At 42.5% G+C, this 13936-nt stretch overlaps 1 long non-coding RNA gene across 1 annotated transcript in view; it reads right to left on the reverse strand.

The window, feature by feature from the left end:
- The window catches only part of LOC116873601, a 102250-nt gene that overhangs the window by 56880 nt on the left and 31434 nt on the right, over nucleotides 1-13936 (reverse strand). Inside the window, exon 3 of the long non-coding RNA XR_004383856.1 lies at nucleotides 339-470. This is a non-coding gene — a long non-coding RNA (uncharacterized LOC116873601). The remainder of the gene's footprint in view (nucleotides 1-338; nucleotides 471-13936) is intronic.

Genomic DNA, 13936 nt, shown 5'->3' on the forward strand with positions numbered 1-13936 from the left:
AGTGAGGGGGGTGTGGAGGGGAGGAGAGCTGATTGACCAGCACACTGGATATTGTTATTAACCTCATTTTATAAATGAGGAAACTAAGGCATAGAAAAATCATTTACCTTGCTGGAGGTCACATGGTATGTTCACTGTCTACTGCTGCATGACAAATTGTCCCCAAACCTAGCAGTTTAACGCAACAATAAATATGTATTATTTCTTACAGTTTCTGTGTGTTGGGAGTTCAAACAGGGCCTGGTAGGGATAGGTGTCTCTGCTCCATGCTGTCTGGGACCTCAGATGGAAGCGTAGAACACCGTGGCCTGGAATAATTTAAAGGCTTGTTCACACACGTGTCTGGCAATTAATGCTAGCGGCTGCCTGGAGCCTGGTGAGAGTTGTCAGATGGAATGCCCGGATGCAGCCTCTGCACATGGCCTCGACCTCCTTACAACATGGTGGCTGGGTTCCAAGGGCAAGTGTCCCTAGAGAGAGAGATTACCAGGTGAAACCTAGACCCTTCTTATGATTTATCCTTAGAAGTCACACAGCATTCCCTCTGCCTACTACTTTGGTCAAGGCAGTCACAAGCCTCTGTCTGTGTCCAAGGAGAGGGAGTAGAACCACCCTTCTCAGTAAAAGTGCCAGTCACATTGTGAGAAGAGCCTGAGGCATTGGCGGGGAGTGGGGGTTGCAGCCATTTTTGGAAGATACAGTCTGACATAGTAAGGGATAAAGCTGAGATGTGACTTAACAGTCAGGCTCCGGAGTTCATGCTTGTAACCAACCAGCTACATGCTCCAGAGAAGGGGAGCAGTTGGCTGGAGAGGAGAGCAGGCTCACAGAGCACTGAGTATGGGACCAGAGCTCCATCTCTTGTCTACCCAGTCCTACTCAAACCCTTTTCATGGACATCCAGTCCGTTCTAACACCTCCCTTTTATCCACATCCTAATCCTGTTTTGTTCCCAGTAGATCTTGGGAGCCATTAAAACCAGTGTCAAAATTCCTTAGTTACCAGAAAGCTGCCCCTGCTTTCCCTCTTTCCACTGCTCTGGCATTGAGATGACATCCTTGCCTGCACTCGGTCATGAGTAGCTTCCTGAAGAAGGGCTTACCTTCTTTCCAAAAACAGGCCAAATTCTTCTAAAGAATTTGTAGTAAAAAAAAAAGAAGAACATAAAGTTGTGGTTTCCTGAGGGCAAGTTGAATAAATGTGTTCTAAACTTTTTTTCTTCACTAGACTCTTTGGGTCTTACTTACTCACCCTGTTGCCTCAGGACTTGCTGGGAAGTGGGTGCTTTACTTATTTTATGAGTATATTGATAAAAAGAGCAAATAGGTTTTGGAGGGCTGCTCTGTGTCAGGTAATGTCCTAAATGCTTCATAAGTATGGGCTCATTTAATCCTCACAAAAACGCCGTAAAGCAGGATCAAAATAATCTCCATTTTACAGGTGGGAAAATAGACATCAAGAATAATTTGTCCAGGGCGCCTGGGTGGCTCAGTGGCTTAAGCCTCTGCCTTCGGCTCAGGTCATGATCTCAGGGTCCTGGGATCGAGTCCCGCATTGGGCTCTCTGCTTAGCAGGGAGCCTGCTTCCTCCTCTCTCTCTGCCTGCCTCTCTGCCTACTTGTGATCTCTGTCTGTCAAATAAATAAATAAAACATCTTTGTTTTTTTAAAAAAAAGAATAATTTGTCCAAAATCACAGAGCTAGTAACTGGTAGAGTCAACCATATTACCCTTCTTGACAAAAGGTAGCAAAAGAAGGAGGGAGGGAGGGAGGGAGTGGTAGGAGAGAGGGAGAGACGGGAATATAAATTTTATCCCAGACCAAGGCACTGCCCTAATGAAATGCGAATGTTGTTATTTGGAATGTCACTCAAAACTTCCTACCACAGTGCCTGAAATTCCCACTTTTTACATTCTGTCTTTGGATTAAGTTCCCTAGATTATAAGTAAACTTCAACAAAGATAGCATCAAGACATGGCAAGCTTGGGACGCCTGGGTGGCTCAGTTGGTTAAGCGGCTGCCTTTGGCTCAGGTCATGATCCCAGCGTCCTGGGATCGAGTCCCACATTGGGCTCCTTGTTTGGTGGGGAGCCTGCTTCTCCCTCTGCCTCTGCCTGCTACTCTGTCTGCCTGTGCTCACTCTCTCTGACAAATAAAGAAATAAAATCTTAAAAAAAAAAAAAAAAAGACATAGCAAGCTCTAGTGTAAGTTAGTACGTTCTACTTTGCACCCTGGCAGTGTTCTGAGACTTTGGACCATCAAAATGGCAAGTGTAGGGAAATGGAAGGGAAAACATCCATCCCTTGATCAAAGTTAAGATTATGAGCAATGCCTTGCGGTGGGGGGGGGGGGGCGGAATAAGAAAGAAGCCCTAAACTCTCTGCTTAGATGGGGTAGCACCTCAGGAGACAGCCCAATAACAAAACATTCTTCCCAGGGAGGCTTAAAAGAAAAGGGAGAGCTCTTAGAGCAGGGTAAAGAGAATCCCCAACTCTTCCTCAGAGTTCGGACAGGGCCTCCTGCTTCCAGGCTGAGGGCAGAGGCTGCTAAGATTTATTGATAAGAGAAGCCTAGAGAGGAGATCGCAGAAGTGTTAAGAGAGGATTAACTCGGGACAAAATACCAAGAGAAAAAACAAGGATTACGCATCAGTGACAAGTGGGCCTTGGCGGAAGTCTCAAGAAAATTGGGCAGCAAAAGAATGAGAAACATGGGGGCCAAAGGTTGAATTGCCAAAGCCAGAAGCCACAGCCAAACCAGCCTCAGAGAATCCACAGAGCCTGACCTCTGGTTACCCCATGTCAGACAAGAGACTTATTCCTGAAAAGTGGTATACAATTCAAACACTGGCAAAGGGAGGCATGTTACAAACCCAAAGGGAGTGAATCACTTCATTGGTGTGGGTTCTCTGAGAAGCAGCCCCGAGACAAGGATTTAAGTGAAAGTGGTTTATTGGGAGCTGAAGGGGAAATAAGAAGGGATGTGGAGACATGAGACAGGCAGGACAGGCAGTTAACAAAGGGTGAGTTATCCGTCAGCAACCAAGGGAGGCAACTGAAGCTTAATCCCATAGGCATTTTTGCAGGTGCTAGAGGCCTGCAAAACCACACTCCTAGAATCACAACAAAAGGGGATTATATAAACAAATGACAGGCTATGCTTTCAACAGAAAGCCATGGAGAAAGAGAGAGAGAATTTAAAAGTGATTATTTACAAGTAATTTTTCACACCAAACAAAACTCTTACTTGTCTGCTTTTTCTCAGATTTTTCAGAATGCACACAGGTTACTTGCTGAACAAAAATGATGGACACTCCCCAGAAAGGAAAAAGCGCAGCTCCTAGAAGTTGGAGGAGAATTTGCCAGATAAAAGAATTCTAAGGTAAATCCTCCTGAAAAACAAAAAGCTCCCTCCAGTAAGGTCAGCACAGTTTCCCAGTTTATGTGTGGTACAGAAACACAGCTTGAGGAAGGGTGGGATATTTCCATTCAGGCAGTTGGCTTCCAGGCAGCGCCACCTCTCCCTGTTACCTGAGAAAGCCAGAAAATTGCTGGGTTTAACAGTCACACAACTCCTGAGTCCAAGCTGTTCTCCTGGCCACCTGCGTCATCTCAAGATGGGGCACCACCACTCTGTGCACCCCCCAGTCTAGGTGTGGCCTCCAAAGAGTCTGTCTGGTGTCCGTCTTGCCCTACCTTTTCCATCAGGACTGCAGTCCAGGTCCTGGCATGGCAAGCTGGAGTCTGTCTCACCAAGGCCTAATTGAGCGGAAGCTGAGTGATCGTGACAGATCTTATCGGGCAGGGCCAGCCTGACGGGCAGCCTGCTCAGTGTCACCGTGGGACAGACTCTTCTCCCTGAGAAACCAAAGTTACGTGCCCCATGGGAGTATGGGAAAATCCCACCATCTGGGGCCATAGAGTGCCTTCCTGTTGGATGGTGGCCATGGTGGTTTTGAATATTCCTGTACAGTCTGGGGCAGGGGGGCTCGAATCATCTGAGGATCGTGATGGGTGAGGTAAGGTTGGGGAATGCATTACCCTTCTGTGAGCTCCAGACACAAAGACCCTGAACTCCAGACACAGCAGGAAAGCAGGCCCGGTGCCTCTTGGCCCTTTTCCCACCAACCTAATGGGTCTCTTCCTTCATCCAGGCACCAACCTCCTTGCTCCTTGATCCCCCTTCCTTCCTCAAGTGGCCAGTCCCACCTATCCCCTACTTCTCACACATATACATTATACCTCCCTCCTCTCCAAAACTTTCCATCAAAGTGCATCTTTTCTCCGTGCCTATGTTCAGCCTGATAGTCACAGAAGATAAAGATCTAATCAACCAAGTCATACTAAGTATTAATGAGTAAGAACACGTAATTTGTTAGGCCAAAGGAACAAATCCCCAACAGCTAAATTTTACCATTAGTTAGCAGGTCAGTAAGCAGAGATTTGTTTTGTTTTGTTTAATGCCTCCCTAGGAAAAAAAAAAAAAAAAAAAATCCGAAACTAGATCACTTAGCAACAGGGAACTGGGTTCTCAAAGTAAAAAGAAACACTGCCAACCAGAATCTCACAGACGCATAGCCTACTGGAACTTTAAGGGAATTCAGAGACTACATAATAATAATAACAATAGTAAACATGTATTGAGTAAATTTTAAATTAAACATGTATTGAGTAAATTTATACCAATTATGTTATCTGATTCAATGCATACAAAGATCTTAGGAAGTAAATGTGGTGATTCTCATTCCCATTTAATAATGAAGAAATTGGAGAGGTAAGTAATTTTCTTAAGGCTATAGTGCAACTAAGGAAGCTGTACCCTGAAAGTCTGGCTTCAGGCTCTAGACTCTTCTATTATGCATTACTGTCTTCTACCTACTCTTCAAACTGAGATTGTATAGGATTGGAGGTGGGAAGAATGATGAGTGAATGGCCAAGTCCAGACTCTCCCTCCTTCTTGGCACAACTTCTCTTTCATCAGAAAGCAGGAAGTGCAATTCTATGAGTCATAGAGGGCACAGAAATACAGCAGAGATCCTGACAGTTACGTCTAACTACCTGGTATTTAAATGTCTTTTCACCATGACAGCTTTTGTTCAAGTGAAATGTTACTTGGACGTCCAATATAACCTGCAGATAAAAGTGAGTTACTCTGGTTGAAGTTGGGAGGAGCAGCCCAAACTTGAGTCTTGACCTTCCCTTGGCTCCTGCAGCTCTTCTATGGAAGGCTGACAACTTGAAAAGCACGTTTTGAAAATCACTTCCTGCTATAGATTGCAAAAGTGGCCAAAACTCTTTGTAGCTCTTTCCATCAAAAGGTGGAGTCCATTTCTCCACTCCTAGCATTGGAGCTAGACTTGCTTTCAGCAGTGGAACGCTGTAGAAGTAATGTTATCTAAGTCCTGGCCTCAAGAGACTTTACACTCTCCTGTACTCGTTCTTGGAGTCCAACCACCGCGCAAGCAAGTTCAGGCTGGCCTGCTGGAAGAGAGAGTGCATTGGCCTCAGTCATCCCAGCCAAAGCCGTCAGAGTCATCCCAACCAAGCCAACTGACCAGTTGACCATGCCCACCTGAGAGCAGCCAAGCCCAGCCTAGACCAGGGAACCGAGCAGCTGAGGTAAGCCCGAAATGCTGACTTACAAATCTGTGAGTTAAGTAAATGGTCTTGTTTTAAGCTCCTAAGTTTTGGAGTGGTTTGTTGGGCAGGAACAACTAACTGATACAGTTCCCTATAGAAAAATGTCAAAATGATACCATGACCTTCCTCTCAGATCTCAAAACGTGGTGAAATGGCATAGTAAGGAGTCCCTCCCCAGAGCATGCCCTAGCTGCACCAGTCCACCTGTGCCTTCGGATTTGGTAGGCTGAGGAGAGGAATGTCCCCATCTGCCCTAACTTCAAACAGATTTATAATCACTGAGAGGAAAAACAAAACAAAAAAAACCCAAAAAACAAAAACGACTCCATTACTTGGCCCCAGCAGGGCTAAACTTCCATCTAGAGAATTCTGTTCAGAATTCACCTGTGTGGAAAAAGAGAATGTTCCTGTTCCCCAAAGGTGCCTCTAGGCTCATGGCATTCTCAAAGCCTGGGGCGGGGGAATAAGTGGCAGAGAGAAGGAGAGAAAGTCTTAAAGGTTAAATCTAGCACATTAAAGTTGCTCAGAAAATGCCAAAAAAAACAAAACAAAACAAAAAAATGTAAATGAAAATTTTCAGCCACAGTGGGAGAGATCCAGGCCCAAGGCCCCGGGTTGATCTTTCAGACCGTCAGGCACGCTGCAAAGCTGTCTCCATTTATTTACTTCTAATTGAAAGCTGGCGTGCTGAGGGTTCTGCCACCCAGGCATGAAGTGTAGCCATCCGTGAAAGATATCCCAAGACCTCTCCCTTTGCAGAGCATCCTTCATGTGCTTAAAAGGGAAAATGTCACAGGGACACTAAATTAAAACTCAGTTTTGTCTTTGAAAAATAGATTCAATCCTCAGTAGGGTGTGGCTGGAGAGATACCAGCATTAGCATAATTTCTTAGGGCACTTTATAGGCCAATCAGGAAAAAAAAGGATATTCAGAAGTCTGCCAGGAAAAAAAAAAAAAAAAAGGTCTCATGGGGGCCACACATGTTAATTCTCACAGATCGATTCTCTTGGGACTCACAGTTCACAATGGGTGGTTTTCTCCGGGAGATTTTACCTCTTACAGGGTGGTTTTGACACAGTTGATCAGCTGGTGGTAAATACCATACAGAAAAAACATGTTGACATGCTTTCGAGATTGTTAGCCCCATACAATTTCATTAGTTCGCTCACTCACTCCCTTCGTTTATTCCGTAAATGCTTATTGGGTCCCCAAGGGGTGCAGGGGACGATTTTGGCTACTGGACATACAACTGAATGAGATAACCCCCCTCAAAACCTGCAGTCTACCAGCAAGGAGAGACAAGAAACAAGTTAAGACGGTTCTCCATTTACATAAGGGCTCCCTCTGGAAAACCTTCTGTGAGTCAGTTTTGGACATCAGCCAGAATCGTTCATAACTCTGTACCCATTCAGCAGGTATCCACGCAGTGGCAGCGGAGACTTCTGAGCACACACAGGGTTGCCTCCTTGGGCTCCTGCCTTTCTTCTTAGGCAAACTTTACCATCAGCATGTAGAGGTGAAGAACGTGGGCACTGCATTCAGGCAGACCTCTGGCTATTGGCTCTGTCTGACATTGGTGTGGTCTTGGGCAAGATGCCTGACTCTCAAACCTGTTTCCTCATTGGTAAAATGAAGACAAAAGCAGTACCATAGCAGAGAATGCCTACCTTGTGTTATTCTTCCCTTCTTTCTTAATAACAGTCTTGGAATTACTGAGGGCCACAGTGAACTCAGCTTAAAGGCTATGTTGACCAGCTTCCCTTGTAGCTAGATGTGGCCAGGAGAGCAATCTCTGGCCCATGAGATGTAAAGGGAAGATGTTGGGTGGAATTTCTGGGAAAGTACTGGCTGCAAAGCATGTTTATACAGCAAGCTGGCACTTAAAAAAAAAAAAATCTGTTGGATTTCTTCATTTTTTTCTATGTCAGGAATAGAGACATAATGGCAGGAGATACTGCAACCATACTGGATCATGAGGTAACCTTGAAGATGAAACCCGTGGAGAAAAACAGAAGAAGCCTGAGACTCTGATGATCATGTAACTACTATTAAGCCCATGGCTAACAAATTACAGGGTTTTTGTGTGTGAGAGAAAAATTGTCTTTTAAAATAACTGTTATTTCTGGTCTCTTACTAAGAAACTGAAGGCAATCCCTAATACAAGTAGCTATGAGTGTTACAATGGGAATTGAATGAAACCATTTGTGTAGAGCAGTGAGCCCAATGTCTCACCCACAGTGAACTCAGAAGAGTTCACAGTGAAGAGTTCACACTGTCATTACACATAAGAAATATTTACATTGTCTTGGTCAGCTCAGGTTGCTATAACAAAATACTAGACTGGGTGATTTACATAACAGGCATTAATTTTTTTTATGGTGCCAGTGCCTGAAAATTCCAAGTTCAAGGTGCTGGGCAATTTGATTTCTGGAAAAAGTCCTCTTCCTGCTTGCAGATGGCTAACTTCTTGCTGTGGCTTCACATGGTAGAGAAAAGGAGAGAGTTCTGGTCTCTGTTCCTCTTCTTAAAAGGACACTAATCCTCTCATGAGGGTCCCACTTTCATGACATCATCTAAAACTAATGATCTTCCAAAGACCTCATGTCCAATACCATCACATTGGGGCTTATCAATTCCTTGGACATCATTCATAACACACATGAATCCTAGCAGAGGCTTTAATTATAGTTGATTTGCTTAAATTGGATTAGCATGAATAGGAAATTTCTTGGATTATAGCTAAGAACCCTGAGGTTATGATAAAGGGAAGTCAGGATCCTGGATAAATAAAAGTTCAGTGTGATGACTGGGGATTCGAGATTGTATCCATAAGCCATTCTTCCTAGCAGCACTTAGATAGATGGGAGGGCCCACCATTCATCAAAGCCACTACTAATTCATGAGAGTAAAACCACATCATCTGATTAAAGAAAGAAGAACTCAAATAATTAAATCAATGGTCAAACCACACATCCATCTTGTGTTTCCCTCTTTGCTTCATAGATGACCAAAGCAATAGCAGATGACCTTAAGGAGTACTTGCCTTGTGCCAGGCTCTGTTCTAGGTCTTGCCTTGCAGTGAGTCAGTCAGGGCCAACAAAAACAGAGTGCACACTCAAAATGGGAATTTTAAGAGCTCAATAGAGGGGCCATTTGCAAAGCTATGGACAAGATGTAGTGAAACCACAGAGAGAGTGCAGCACCTGGGGGTCAGTAACAATGGGGCTGTCACCCCTACCCCCAAGCCTAAAGCCATAAAGACACAGAGCAGTTACCAGATCCCATAGAAAGGGCCAACAACCAAAGGTCAGGGCTTTTAATGGCAGGATACAGCCAGCTCACAATGACCCTACAGAAATGAACCTGACCTCACTCCTCTCCTGCTCCAACCTCATGTTTTTCATGGGCTGTAACCTTTCAGAAACTCGAAAGCAGTGTCACCCATGACCATTCAGGTCAGCCTCTCAGACACAGCAGAATGGAAAAGGGTGGAGAGTGAATCTAGAGGGGCCATGGCCTTATTCTTTTCATCTTCCACAACCACCTTATGAGGTAGACATTATCATTATCATCTACCTCACCTTATGAGGTAGACATTATCATTACCTCCATTTTACAGAAGAGGAAACTGAGACTGAGAGAGAGAGAGGGAGATACTGAAACCATTTATGTAGTTAAAACATGTAATTTTATAAAGATGTACAACTTGGATTCCCTAGAATGAGACAGAAAACTCCTATTACTAAAGCTACTCAAAATAAGGTATTTCTATTAAGTGTACACAACTCCACATCAGAGCTTAATAGCCCACACCCTTATGAGATGCATACCATGATTATTTCTATTTTACTTTGAAGAAGCAGAGGCTTAATGAGGCTAATTAAATCAGATAACCTCTAAGAGCCTCTGAAATCAAAATAGTCTTTAATTCAGTGATTACTTAAAGCATTGTTTTTGACTCAGAAAAGTACAAGAAGCCCCCACTTACAGATCAAAAAGGAAGAAATAAAAGTGTCCCTATTTTCAGATGACCTGATGGGCTACATAGAAAATCTTAAGGAATCTAGAAAAACCTCCTACAACTAATAAATGAGTTCAGCAACTTTGCAGGATAAAAGATAAACATACAAAATCAATTATGTTTCTATATACCAGCAATGAGCACATGTAAACCAAAATAAAAAATACAATATAATTTGAAATCACTAAAAAAAAAAAAAAAAAAAAAAGTATACGTATAGATCTAACCAAACATACAGAACTTTTTTTAAAAAAAAGATTTTATTTATTTATTTGAGAGAGAGAAAGATTGAGAGTACAAGCTGGGTAAGGAAAAGAAAGAAGCAGACTCCCTGTTGAGCAGAGAGCCTGATGTGGGACTTGATCTCAGGACTCTGAGATCATGACCTGAGACAAAGGCAGATGCTTACCTGACTGAGCCACCTAGGCATCCCCATGTATAGAACTTGTGTGTGAAAACTATGAAACACTGAAGAAAGAAATCAAAGAACATTTACATAAATGGAGAGACATACCATGTTCATGGATGGGATGACTCAACAGAGCAAAAATATCAATTCTTTCCAAAAGGATACACAGGGTTAATGCAACCTCTATCAAATCTCAGCAAGACTTTTTAAAGGCAAGGGCAAGCTTATTTTAAAATTGATATGGAAAGGCAAAGAAACCAGAAAGCTAAATCAATTTGGAAAAAGAATACAGTAGGAGGAATCACTTGGTTGTATGACTCATTATATAGCTACAGTAATCAATACTATCTGCTTTATTGGAGAGACATACCCATAGATCAATGGAACAAAACAGAATCCAGAAATAGACCAACACAGGTATGGCTAACTGATTTTTCACAGAGGTACTAAAGCAATTCACTGGAGAAAGAAGTCTTTACAAATGGAGCTGGGGTAATTGCATACCAATAGGCAAAAAAAAAAAAAAAAAAAGACCTTGACTTATAACCTGTTTCTCACACCTTGCATAAAAATGAACTCATAAATGATCAAGTAAAACTCTAAAACTCTTAGGAAAAAACACAGGAGAAAATCTTCAGGACTTAAGGCTTAGAGAAGAGTTCTTAAACTTGAGATGAAAAGCACAATTCATAAAAGAAAAATCAATGGACTGGGCTTCACAAATTTTAAAACTTTTGATTTGGGAAGACATTGTGAAGAGGATGAAAAAAACAAACCACAGACTAGAGGGAAATATAAGCCACATTTCAGACAAAAAAACTCCTATCTGGAATATATTAAAGAATTTTCAAAAATCAACAATAAAAGAATAAATAAGCCAATTAAAAAATGGGCCAAGGACATGAAGAGAAATTTCACTGGAGAGGATATATGGATGTCAAATAAACACATGAAAGGATGTTCAATATAAGTAGCCATTAGGGAAATGAAAATTAAGACCACAGTAAGACATCACTACACACCTATTAGGGTGGCTAAAATAAAAATAGAATGACACCAGTTGTTGACAAGGTTGTAAAGAAACCAGAACTTGCATACAGTGCTGTTGGGAATATAAAATAGCAGAGACACTCTTGAAAAGTTTGGTGGTTTCTTCTAAAATTGAGTGTGTAACTACCACACAACCCAACAATTATACTCTTTGAGGCTGATCTCACAAGAAATAAAAATTTATGTCCGCAGAAAAGCCTGTAGCTGTTCCATTCATAATTATAGCAGCTTTATTCCTAATAGGCCAAAACTGGAAACAATTAAAATCTCCCCTAATAGGTGAGCAGTGAAACAAATTGTGTGATATCCATACCTTGGAATTCTACTCAGCAACAAAACAGAACAAACTACTGACACATTAAACAATTTGGATGGATCTCAAGGGCACTGTGTTAAGTGAATAGAGACAGTTTCAAAAGGTTATATAAAATATACTTCCATTGATATATAACATTCTTGAAATGATGAAATTGTAGAGATGAAGATAGATTAATGGTTTGCCAGGAAGGGATAGCAGGAAGGAGGGAATATGTGACTAAAAAGGTAGCATAAGGGAGCAGAATGATCTCTGATGGAACAGTTTTATATGTTGATTATAGTGTTGGTTACTGGAATCTGCACATGAGAAAATGGCTTAGAAGTGTACATACACATTGTACCAATGTCAATTTCCTGGTATTGATATTGTACTCTAGTTATATTTTAAAAAAAGGAAGTCTTCACCATCAATAACAGAAATCTGTGCTGAATTTATGAAACTCTTTCCAATGAAATGTACCCCTGCAGTAAGTTTTTCCATTTGGAGACACTGAAGTGGTTTAACATTAGGAAGAAGAGCACAGATAATCTAAAATCAGAGGCCACCATATTGTACTTTCCCAATTGCACTCCTGGCCATCATGCCCCACATTCCTTTTTTCATCCCTTCTCTGTAACCCAAAACTTTTTTGGTGGGAAAAACAAAAGCCTTCCCTGAAACATGACTTTTCAAGTATTGTTGGCCACTGTATTAGTTGGAATTCTGTTGGAACAAACTAGAAGAAATGCAACTCAAAGTGACCAAAGTTAAAAAGGAAATCTATTGGCTCATGACCTATGCTAAGGCTGGCTTCAGGTATTAATTGATTCAGGGCCCAGAGGATGTCACAAGGAACCAGCTTCCCTCTATCTTGACTCTGCTCCTTGGTGTAGGCCCCATTCTAAGCTACATTTGACTGCAAAGTGACTACCAGCAACAACCTGGATGACATCCTTCCAACAGCAAATCCAGCAGAAAAGCAGAATTCCACTTCAGTAATTCTACTGAATATTCTAGAATCGGGTCTCATGGGCCCTGACTAGGGATCCTATGATCCCTAGGATGCCAAGGGTCCTATGATCACTATGACCAAGGGAATATAGTGTTCCAATCAGCCAGGGTGGGGTTGGCCCCTCCTACAACATGTGGACAGAGGCTGGATAAAGGAAAAGACCCACAGAAGTATTAGGACTGCTGCTCAAAGAAGGGGGTTAGAACACAGGGAAGAACAGCCTCTGTCTACCATAGTCATCAATACCATCGCCAGAAAGATGAACATAGGGATTTTGGGACATGTATGTAACCTGCTCCCTCCACCTCCCCCAGCAGTCTTCTCCCACCCCAGCCTTCCTTCTAACTTGGGGAAGGGGTGCAAATGTAGAATACATGCCTCTCAACACAATCACCTTCAGATCGTCACTCAATTCCTGGAGAATGCCTTTCCATGTCTTCAGTCTGAGTTGGAATGTCGCCTTCTCCATGAAGCCACCCATCTCTAATGAAATCCCCATTCCCCCAGCTACCCCATGAATAAAATTCTCATCTTCTGTGGACTCACAGTACTTTGTACATGCATTATCTCCATTAAAGGGTTTTTTCATGTATCAAGGTTATTTATTTACACAACAGTCCCTCATATTGTACATTCACACATGTACACGCACTCATACCTAACCAGATCAGAGGCTGAGAGCAGGTATTTGTTTTGTTCATTTTGAGTCCCTAACATGCTGTTTAACATGTGGAATGGCATTCCGAAGTGCTGGATGGATGGATGGATGGATGGATGGATGGATGGATGGATAGATGGATGGATGGGTAAATGAATGAATGAAAGGCTTCTATAGCTCTTGACCATCATATACAAGTACCAGCACTCATGTGGACATTTAGTCCATCAATAGCGTTTAGCAAATTCCTATTGTGTATACAGCAGACACAAACAAATTGTTGAAAATAAAATTAAATCAGTAAAGGGAGAAGCAATCATCTGTATATTCTGCTTGTTTTAAAATAGAAGAAGCTTGACATAAAGACAACAGGCATTGTGTATGGATTCTCATGAGGAAGTAACACCGTCAGCTAGGGGAAAGCACACCTAGAAGGGCTAGGGAGCCATAGGGATGTCTGGAAAAATATGTGCTGAGTTCACTCCCTTGAACACAAATGCCCAGCACTGCCCAAGGGCATAACCTTGAGTTGTGAAAGGGCAACTGAGAGAAGAACTTGAAAAGACAGAAAGCGCAGGGCTTCAGTCTTAACTCTGCCCCTTACAATGGAATCTGTCAGGTGATTCAACTATTCGGGGCCTTCATGTTCTCACCTGTAAAATGGGGATGATTACCCCCTGAACTGTCTAGGTGGCTCAAGCCTTAACCTCCTTGCTGTCCCTGACTCCTCCTTTTCCTCCACGTGCAATCCATCAGCAAGCCCACCAGCGAAAGAAAGAAAGAAAGAAAGAAAGAAAGAAAGAAAGAAAGAAAGAAAGAAAGAAAGAAAGAAAGGGGACAGGAGGGAG

This window comes from Lontra canadensis, unplaced genomic scaffold (genome assembly GCF_010015895.1).
Source record: "Lontra canadensis isolate GAN:19392208 unplaced genomic scaffold, GSC_riverotter_1.0 scaffold34, whole genome shotgun sequence".
Classification (NCBI taxonomy): Eukaryota; Metazoa; Chordata; class Mammalia; order Carnivora; family Mustelidae; genus Lontra; species Lontra canadensis.